The sequence below is a fragment of the Cucurbita moschata genome, unplaced genomic scaffold, assembly GCF_002738365.1.
Source record: "Cucurbita moschata cultivar Rifu unplaced genomic scaffold, Cmos_1.0 Cmo_Scf00115, whole genome shotgun sequence".
Classification (NCBI taxonomy): Eukaryota; Viridiplantae; Streptophyta; class Magnoliopsida; order Cucurbitales; family Cucurbitaceae; genus Cucurbita; species Cucurbita moschata.
In genome coordinates, this window is record NW_019268631.1 from 120,485 (window position 1) to 130,533 (window position 10,049).

Here is a 10,049-nt window from a genome sequence, read left to right on the forward strand (position 1 = left end):
TGTATGATTGATGTCTCTTGGTTCATATCAGATCTCTTGTTGGCGTCCTTCAGTACATGACCATTACACATTTAGATATTACCCATGCTGTCAATTTTGTCAGTCAATTTTTGCATATCCCTACTGCAGATCACTTTCTTGCTGTGAAACGTATTCTTCGGTATGTCAATGGAACACTCCACTTTGGTCTTACCTTTCATCCATCCTCTATTTCTAGTGCGCTAGTGGCTTATTTGGATGCTGACTGGGCTGGTTGTCCCGATACTCGTCGTTCTACATCCGGCTATTCTATTTATCTTGGTAACAATCTCGTTTCTTAAAGTGCCAAAAAGCAACCTACTACCTCACTCTCCAATTGTGAATTTGAGCATCGTGCTCTTGCCTCGACTGCTACTGAACTTCTTTGGATTACGCATCTTTTGCATGACCTCAAGGTCCCTATTTCACAACAACCCTTACTCTTATGTAACAATAAGATTACTATTTCTTTTAGCTCTAATCTTTTCTCACAAGCAGACCAAACATGTTGAACTAGATTATCATTTTCTTCAGGAACTTGTCATCGATGGCAAACTTCACACATAGTATGTACCTTCCAATCTCCAAGTTACTAACATCTTCACGACCTCGCTTTGAATTTTTCAGATCCAAGTTTCATGTCCGGTCAAATCTGACGCTCAGCTTGCGAGGGAGGGGGTGTTAAGGATATTTAGCCTTGAATTATGGTTTACCATATGCATCATATTTGACCGTTTATTATAGGAAAATATCTAGATATTTGTCCTCCATTATGGCTTAGCATAGATATCATATTTGTCCTCTTATTGTAGTCAAATATCTTGTATCTATTTATTGTTCTTTCTATATCATTTGTAATTTACCATAGTTCTCTATTTTGTAAATGATTATAAATAGAGAAACTTCACCACCATTTAGCTATGGTGGTTTTAGCAAATATTTTCAGAAATAATAGACTCGAAGGCAAAGAGGAGGAATACAAATCCTCCCAATAGAAGGGTAGGATTCCATGATAGAGACCTCATAGCCAGAATAGTCAAAATCAAAACCATGAACCTCTGTCTTGCTTCATATGCAAGGGGGCTTATCATGTATCTAAATGCTCATATAAGGCGGCACTATGTGCCTTCTAAAAAAAACTCAGTGAATTCAGAAGTTGAGTATGAACTATTAGAAATATAATACCATTAGCTAAGAATTTTGGACACCTCCATGTGGGGGCACTAAAGTACTTGTCTGCTCTCCAAAAGAGAGTGGAAGAAACAGAAGAGCCAGTGGAACACAGTCTATGTATGTTGAAGTCTGGGTTAATCATAGAGCGGTCAAAAACACAATTGTCGACTTTGGAGCCATCCACAACTTCATGATAGAGACCGAAGTAAAATTCTTGAATATCTTTTGGGATCGAGACGCAAGAAAGACGAGGGTCATCAATTTGACATATTTACCCGCTTAGGAGTTGTGAAGAGAACTCACATCAACCTGTGGACTTGGACTGGACAAACTAACTTTACGACAATTAAGATGGACGATTTCAACATTGTGTTAGGGATGGATTTTCTACTAGAACACAAAGTCATTCCCATGCCCCTAGCAAAAATCTTAGTAATAACGAGGTTCAACCTGACAATTATCAAGACAAACACACGTCATCCAAGAGGGGTGAAAATGATGTCAGCACTACAGTTGAGAAAGGATCTAAGCCATGATTAACCTATGCTTGCTGCCATTACCGTATTTGAAGAGGGAAGTCCAAGCGAGTCAACCCCAACACAAGCCTCACAGTCAATTCAGAAACACCACGACGTGAGACAAGGAAGTCAGACAAAGTATTTATCTCCACCTGGACAGGAATGAGATTGATGTTACGTCAGGGGCAAGATCGCCTGCCACAAAGGAATGACATATGGCTCAACCCGAGCTAGCTGAATTCTACAAGCAGCTAAATGACTTAATAATAGTCGGGTCCATTAGACCCACAAAACATGTTGTTAGTGATCACCAAAGGGTTGGAGAAAAACACCAAGCCAACACCTCCATCGAAGTAGGGACACAGAGACAAACCTATGATCAACACATGTTCACACAGAAGTATCATCCAGACGGATGAAGAGAAGGGCCGGCCAGAAGCGTCGACCACAACAGTTTCAAGACAGAGGGAGGTTTTTGATCAAGTTGAGATCAGATCAACTCTGAGATCAAAACAATAAGAGTCAAAGATGGTGCGAAAACACTATCGACAAGTCGAAGTTATCAACAAGGTTGGAAAGGCATCATATAGGATCCAATTGCTCCAATGGATGCGCGAACTTAGCCCTGTTGATATGGAAATCAACCCAAGGGAAAGTATGGAACGGATTACCTTGATGATCAAGATCAAGAGTAAAGAAAACTCATTTCTAAACTCGTGATTCGAATCACTCCACAAGAGGTTTGATCAATACTACTTGAATGATTCTACATGCAACCTAAATTACATAGAATTGCAAAGAAACTTAGTCATTGGCTAAAGAAAAGCACAAATGCTTCTTTTACTATATTTTCCAAGTCTGTTTACAAATACAACATACATGGCTTTATATAGCCTCAAAATGAAACTACTAAAGACATTCCAAGAGTGGTAACATTCATACTTAATGGCCATAATTAACCATTATGTAATTGTAACCTAAAGTAAATTAAAAGTCTTAAAATACAATATTGAAATACAATAACTCTAAATTGTAACCCACCCAAAATTTATAACCATCAAACTTCATTCCTCTTCAATGTGACATGAATTGCAACCTCTTTTGATAATTTTGACAACATTTTCTTCACATCTTCATTGAAGTATATTGTATGATTGATGTCTCTTGGTTCATATCACCTGTTGTCCTTGTCAGTAACATGAAACGTTACTCTCCCAATCAAGAAGACGTCAAATACAAAGAGGCAACATGACCTCATGAAAAGAAAAAGAATTTCCAAGCAAAGAAAGTAGGAGAAGCTCCGACAGAGAAGATGCCAAGAGTCAACAAACCAAGAAGTGGTTTTCAACAGTTCCTTGCAGATTGGAAGAGACTCCTCAAAGCTAAGATCAGCTAGAAGTGCGTCGAGAGACCTGAAGTCAGCCTCAACCTACATCACTGAGTTTGTGAAGAGTCGATTGATAGAGATGTCAACCAATTGATTGAGGAGGGATGTCTCAATCATGCTTGTCCAAGGTGTGTTGTCTATAGCTATATGTCGAGTGTCCCAGTCATGCTTGTCTAGGACATGTTGTCCATGGTCGCATCAACTCAATCTTGTGGTCTATACCCAACGAGGAGGTAATGTTCTTCGGGGACTCTCTAGCATTACCCCACGATACTCATCTAATACCTACTGAATTTCTATGGGGACGAAGTTTGTTGATCCCTCATCTTCGACCAAAGGGATGGCCATGAACGTGGGTTTGTTGGGTGCAAGCCCTCGATTCAATTGGAGCACCGATATCAACCTTATCCCAATAGACTTCTTGATACTCACCTGGACAACGGTGGGGGCAGATCTTGTTATAACCAAGCATTTGGCCAAGGGCATGAGGATGACTTTATGTTCCAATAAGAATTCCATTCCAAGTATAAACATCAAAATCGTCCATCTTGACGATCACAAAGTTTACTTGCCCACTCCACATCCCCAATTTGAGGTGGTCATCCTTGCTATTCCAAGGATAGGTAGGGCTATAGAGTTGTTGGCCTTCATCTTTCTCGAGTCTCGATGCCAATTTATGTTCAGCCTATTTGCCTTTGTCTCAGTCATAAAGTTATGGGTGGCTCTTGAATCGACCATTGTACTCGGCTAATTTGTGGTTAACCCATGCTTCTACGTACATGAGGCCTCTTTCGATCGACTATTTTGAATCCCCTACCTCCTTTTGTAGAGTAGAAGGAACTTCAAGTGGGAAAAATTGAGATCATGTGGGAAAAATTGGGATTGAAGTTCCTGTTTTAGTTTTTCCCAAGTATCTATTGTGCATCCACCCTCTTGGATATCTATGTACTTCGACTACCACCATAATTTTGCATCTTCAGCTAGATGCATGGTGGCCGAGATGACCTTTGCTTCTTTTGTCTCAGTGTCCATCGCAATACAGTACTGCTCAAGATCAAAGATGAAATTCTCTAGGGCCTTGGCGTCTTGAGCCTCAAAGAAGGGCTTGGGTTCTAGAACCTTGACCTTGTTGGGCTTAGTTGTTCCCTTGTAGGGTTTTGATTTTCCATTGCCCTTAGACAAGGTTCACTCTAGCACTTATATCCACCATTTCTGACCTGACCATGTCGAGGGTATCCTTCACATCTTCAGATCGCCCAGTGCCATATATACAATTGCTTTTTGGGAGCTGTCTAAAGCATCGACTCACTCCTCAATCAAGCCAGCAGAGCCGTCAAGTCGTCTCCCCGCTCGAAACCACTAGTTTTTGTGGTTTTTGCTTCTATGTTGTCCATTCGAAACATCAATTCTTGAATGGGCAATTCATCTAACCAACCCACTACTGTATCTACGGCAAGGGTCTTGTCGGCGAGTTCTTTTACCCCGCTTGTCTCAGTACCAAATACTGCCGGGGACTTCCCGCAAGTATTGCATCTGTTCTTCTATGTTGATTAGTCGGTTGACATGAAACTTCTACAACTATTTGGTCATAGCCATGTCTATCGAGTCACTTTGGAGCCAACTCAACTCTAATATCAACGGTCACAATCACACTTTTCTTGATAGCGAATTTGAAAATTGTGCAACACTCACTCTCAACACTGAGTGAGCCAAGCCAACTTAGAATCGCGTCGACTACGGACGAGCAATACATGCTCAAGTCTCTGGTCCCGTTTTGAGAATAAGGTTTTAGAAAACGGAGGCAGAGATATTTTGAAAGAGAGTTTGAAAGCAAGATTGAGAAAGAAAGATTTAAAGTGACGTTTTATGACTACAAGCAAAAGGCAAAAAAAAAAAAAAAAAAAAAAGACTTAAATAACATGTAACTTTTCGGGTAGGGAGAGTTTGACAACTAGTCGCATTGCCTTATAGTACATTTTGAGGCGATTCATGTATGACAGGCCTAGACGTGATCTTACCGAACGATCATACAAAATCTAGGTGGGAGGAGTTGTCAATGGGTCGCATTGCCATATAGTACCTTTTGGGGCATTTCATGTCTACCCGTGTGGACATGATTCTACCTAACGATCATACATCTAGAAAATACAATAAAGAAAACGTACATCATGAAAGCAGTAAAGGAAAACAATAAAGTGATACAAGTCAAGAGTTTTGGCATGCAACCATGGGCATACGCCTTTAACAAGACACTGGAAGCCTCTTAATACCTGTAATACCCGAATTTTTAGATGAATAAATAAATAAAATAAAAATAACAACATAGGGACAAAATGGTCATTTTGCCCCTACTCTTACCCAAGGGGTCTGGTTGTTTGGGCTCCAAGAAGAAGGAGAAAGAGAAAAGAAAAGAAAAAGAGAGAGAGAATGGAGAAAGGAGAAGAAGTTAGGGTTTGGGAGAGAGGAAGAACAGAGATGACAAATCGCCATTGGAGATCGAATCCAAGGCAAGAAACTTCAAAGCAATACTTCTCTCAGTGCTAGAAAAGGAGTTCGGGTGGTGGAATCCACTCATTCCGGCAAGAAAATTCGAGAACGGATAAAGTAAGGTTCCGAACTTCTTGTTTCGATTTTATCTAGATCTGAGGAGTTTCTTGAGCATTAGATATGGAGTTTTTGAGGTATGTGACTAAATTAAGATTCACATAGGTTTCCTGAAGTTCCTGGACGAAAATTGGAGTTTAGTTGGACTTGGGTAAACCGATCGAAAACAAAAAATGTGAGTTGTTCCGTATCTTTGGACGGCCTTAACTCGTCCTGTGTTCAAGAAAAAAAATAAAGGAAAAATATATTGTAGAAGTAGAATATGAGATCTACAACTTTTGTGAAGAAACTTTGTTGATATGGATTACGGATTGAAAGATAAGAAAATCGGAAGAAAATGGATCGAAAACGCAAAACTCACGGTTTTTGGAAAATTTGGAAAAATGCAGGAGAGAGAAGGCATCGCCGCCACGCGTCAACCGCCGCACGGAGGAGCGTGGTAGGACCGACGACCAACACGTGGCGACTGCGGGCTGGAGAAACGCATCAGGCGTGCGCAACCGGGTCGGCCCGAGTCCGAACCGGCGCTCCGCACGCGAACCGAACCGCTCCGACCTGTCCGAACCGACCCGTCTCGACCCGCGACTGCACAGAAAGAAGCGCATGGGTACGCGCACGTAGTACACCCTCCAGAGCGCGTCAGTCGTGCGTGTAGGCGCGTGAGTGACTGTTTTCCCTCCGTTCGACCTCCGTTTGCTTGTTTTTTCGCCCTGATTTCAACTCTGATCCTATTTTTATGTGAATTAGGACCTATCAAGGAAATTCAAGAATTTTTGGAACCTTTTCCGGCAAATAATTCGAGCTTGGGAAGGATGTAAGTAGCCATTTGGATTTCCACGAGCAGTACTTGTAGGAACCACTAGGAACAAGCATGCATGCTACCACCTATGAAATTAGCTAGCCGGACTTAGCGTGTTATTATAGAAACTGCGAATATAAGATGATTATGAAAAGCTAGATACAAAATGTGTATTAAATTTGTTTTGGTTGAGACTCTGATAATGTATGTATGCATGAGGAGGTTGGGAAACTTGTGAAATCTGTGCTCCGGGTAAAAGATGGACGTTATCTTCCCGTTGAGCATGCTTGATAATTTTGCATGAACTGCTGCGTGTAAACTCTATTGTATGATGATTGCTTGTATTATCTTTCTTGATGAATAGGAAGAAATTATGAGCTTAGATTAGGATGCTTATGGCTAAATAAGCTAGACGAGACCCTAGATTGGGGGACCTCTAGAATACCGTGCAATTAGACCTGCGAAATGATTACCGGTGAAACCAGAACCCAGAATTCCAAACCCAATAGGTTTATGACACCAGGCACGAGAATCCTAGAGAAATACGAATCTAAGTCTAAGCCATCAAGTTCCACCCTAGAAAGAATAATAGGTCACCACGGTAACTGTAGGTAGCCCACTAGAGTTGAGCAGTGTAGATAGTGTCATCAGAACCTCCACTTCCCTCTCTCCTCCGATACCATACCGTCGAGACAGAGCTCCGGTACGGTGATCGTTGAGCTTTGCAGATCCGGATAGGGAAGTGTGACAGGTGCCCAGACCTAGTGGTGATAGCTAAGGGGTCTTCTGAACAGGACTTCTGGGCCGTAGAAACCCGTCCCTGAGCGGGGACGTGGAGCCACTTAGGATGACTCAGTAGCTGACCGGCACACAGGGGGTCGCACCTCGTTTTGTGGATGTATGGTCCTGTGTGAGGGTCGTCAGTTAACCTCCACGGATGATGTTCAGAGATAGAGTCACGTATTCAGATCCAGCCATACGATCCCCTCAGATTTGCTTATGAGGTCGCGCCTCACCTCAGGACACTGATCATTTCACTGCATAAGATGGGCAAGCCTTTTATGATACAGAAAAGAGAGTTGTAGTTTAGATCACTCTCCTTAGAAACCCGAGAAAGACCGTGGTTACCTACCAAGATAAGGATGCGAAAAGAGCCTACAAGTAGGCTGCTTACTGAGTATATTTTTATACTCACCCCTTTCTCCCCTTTTTTTTCAGGTACGAGTCGATACGGGGAGGTGTTCGAGAGCTGTGCAGTCACAGAGGGGTGTCGTTCCGGAGCGTCAGTCCCTTATCGGTCTTTTAGAGTCCTTTGTCCGTTTTCATATTTAGAGTCTTTTGTATTTTATTTTTACATTTGCAATTTCCTTTGTAACATTTTCGAAACAAATCTTCTTTTTCTTTTGTTTTAATTGAATGATATTTTTATCCTTTTACTTTGCTTTTCTTTTCTGTTATTTTCTTTTTGTTTGTTTTCGATTTCGTCCTTTTAGTCACGATTTCGATTCTTCGAAGCCTAAAAAATCGGGTCGTGACAATACCACTCTTAGTTGTTAGAGCGCTGGGAGTGTTTTTATCTTGCCATTACCGTCGCTGATCTTAGGGGTAGCACATGAAAATGTTAGTATCTGATGCGTATTGGGAGCGAAAATTGTTGGAAAAAAGGATAGTGAAAGAGATAGGAATAGACAAAATAGATCAAAGCTGCAGTGCTTTATTATTGTTTTCTGACTTAATGCTTAGAGAGTTACACAATTCTAGTATTTATAGCTTATACACTGAACCAGAAATAGTAAATCATGGAAATCTAGATAAATTCAAATCTACTAACAATCTCCTAAAATCTCCTAAAATCTTGGGAGTTTGAATATTTGAACCATATCTCAACTACTTTAAATCATATCTTCATTTTGAATACTTTGAATCATATCTTAATACTCCCCCTTGATTCAAAGTTGCAGATGTCAAGGACAAAGCTTTTCTTTTGACAAGGCCTTAGTAAGTATGTCTGCTTTAACCCGTACAATGTTTGTCTCAGCTTGTATACCTTTGTTTCTTTGTCTTCCTTTATGAATCCCTCTGGCTGTGTTACATAAACCTCTTATTGTAAATATGCATAAAACTTTTCATTTGGTAGGTCAACCATATTCCATGTTCCATCTTTCTTAATGAATTGCATCTCTACTGCCATGGCTTTCTTCCCGTCTTCTTTTTCAGTTGCTTCTTCATAATTCATAGGGTCTGAAATAGTAAGAGTAAATTGACATGATGCATATATGTCAGCTAAAGATTTATACTTCCTTGGAGGTGTCTCATCTGAAAGTTCTTCAAGAGAAGAATTGTTGTTCAATGATGCTGAAGATGTTGAATTGGACACACTTTGTGTTGTAGTGGATGCACTGGGAGATGCACTGGAGTTAACCCTTGTCTCTTCATTTGGGGAAACTTCAACTGTAATTTTTTGTTGCTCCTGTTCTTCACTTCAATCTCAACTCACGTTTTCATTAAATATTAAATTCCTTCTTACTAAAATCTTTTCATTGATGGGGTTGTATAATTCATATGCCTTTGATTGAGTACAATAGCCAATGAAAATGCATTTTTCAGATTTTTCATCAAGCTTTTGACGAATTTGAGGATGTTTCAAAGCATAAGCAACACAATCAAAGATTCGTAAATGACTTACAGATGGTTTTCTTCCATGCCATGCTTCATAAGGAGTTCGATTCATAACCGCCTTTGTTGGTGAGATGTTTAATAGATAAACAGATGTTGCTACGGCTTCTGCCCAAAATTGGTTTGGAAGTCTCCTTGCTTGTAACATACTTCTTGCCATCTCCACAATAGTTCGATTTTTTCGTTCAGCGATTCCATTTTGTTCTGGAGTGTAGGGAGCTGTTAATTCCCTTTGGATGCCCTCTTCTTCACAAAACAGATTGAACTCTTTAGATATGAACTCGCTACCTCTGTCTGTGCGAAGAACTTTAATGTGACAGCCACTTTGGTTCTCTACCATAGCTTTAAAAATCTGGAACTTCTGAAAAGTTTCTGACTTATGTTGTAGGAAGTAAGCCCAGCTCATGCGACTATAGTCATCAATGAATAGTAAAAAGTATATACTCCCACCCAAGGACTTCGTTTGCATTGGCCCACATAAATCAGCATGAATTAGTTGAATAGTAAAAAGTATATACTCCCACCCAAGGACTTCGTTTGCATTGGCCCACATAAATCAGCATGAATTAGTTCTAGATAATGTGAAGCTCTAAGCTTTTCCAACCGGAAAGGATTTCCTAGTCTGCTTGCCATAAATGCATCCTTCACATAAATTAGTTGAATCAATTCTTGGTAATCCGAAAACCATACCTTTATCCCAAAGTATTTTCAGGCCGTTCATATGAAGATGTCCATATCTGAGATGCCATAATGTTGAGTCATCTTTCGTGCTAGTAGTAAGAGCAAAATCCTCCATATTAGAAACATCCGGTGGAAACATCTTATTTGAAGTCATGGAAATTTGAACTTTATGGCCTGATTTCTTATGTGTAGT

At 40.4% G+C, this 10,049-nt stretch overlaps 1 long non-coding RNA gene across 2 annotated transcripts; it reads left to right on the plus strand.

The window, feature by feature from the left end:
* The first annotated feature begins 5,474 nt into the window (after window positions 1-5,474).
* LOC111439900 lies at window positions 5,475-6,529 on the plus strand. Of its 2 annotated transcripts, XR_002709878.1 has the most exons (4): window positions 5,475-5,700; window positions 5,806-5,875; window positions 6,090-6,359; window positions 6,448-6,529. It is a non-coding gene; the product is annotated as an uncharacterized LOC111439900 (long non-coding RNA). The 2 variants fall into 2 exon arrangements; XR_002709877.1 differs by having other exon boundaries at window positions 5,477-5,700; window positions 6,090-6,481.
* Window positions 6,530-10,049: the final 3,520 nt, after the last annotated feature.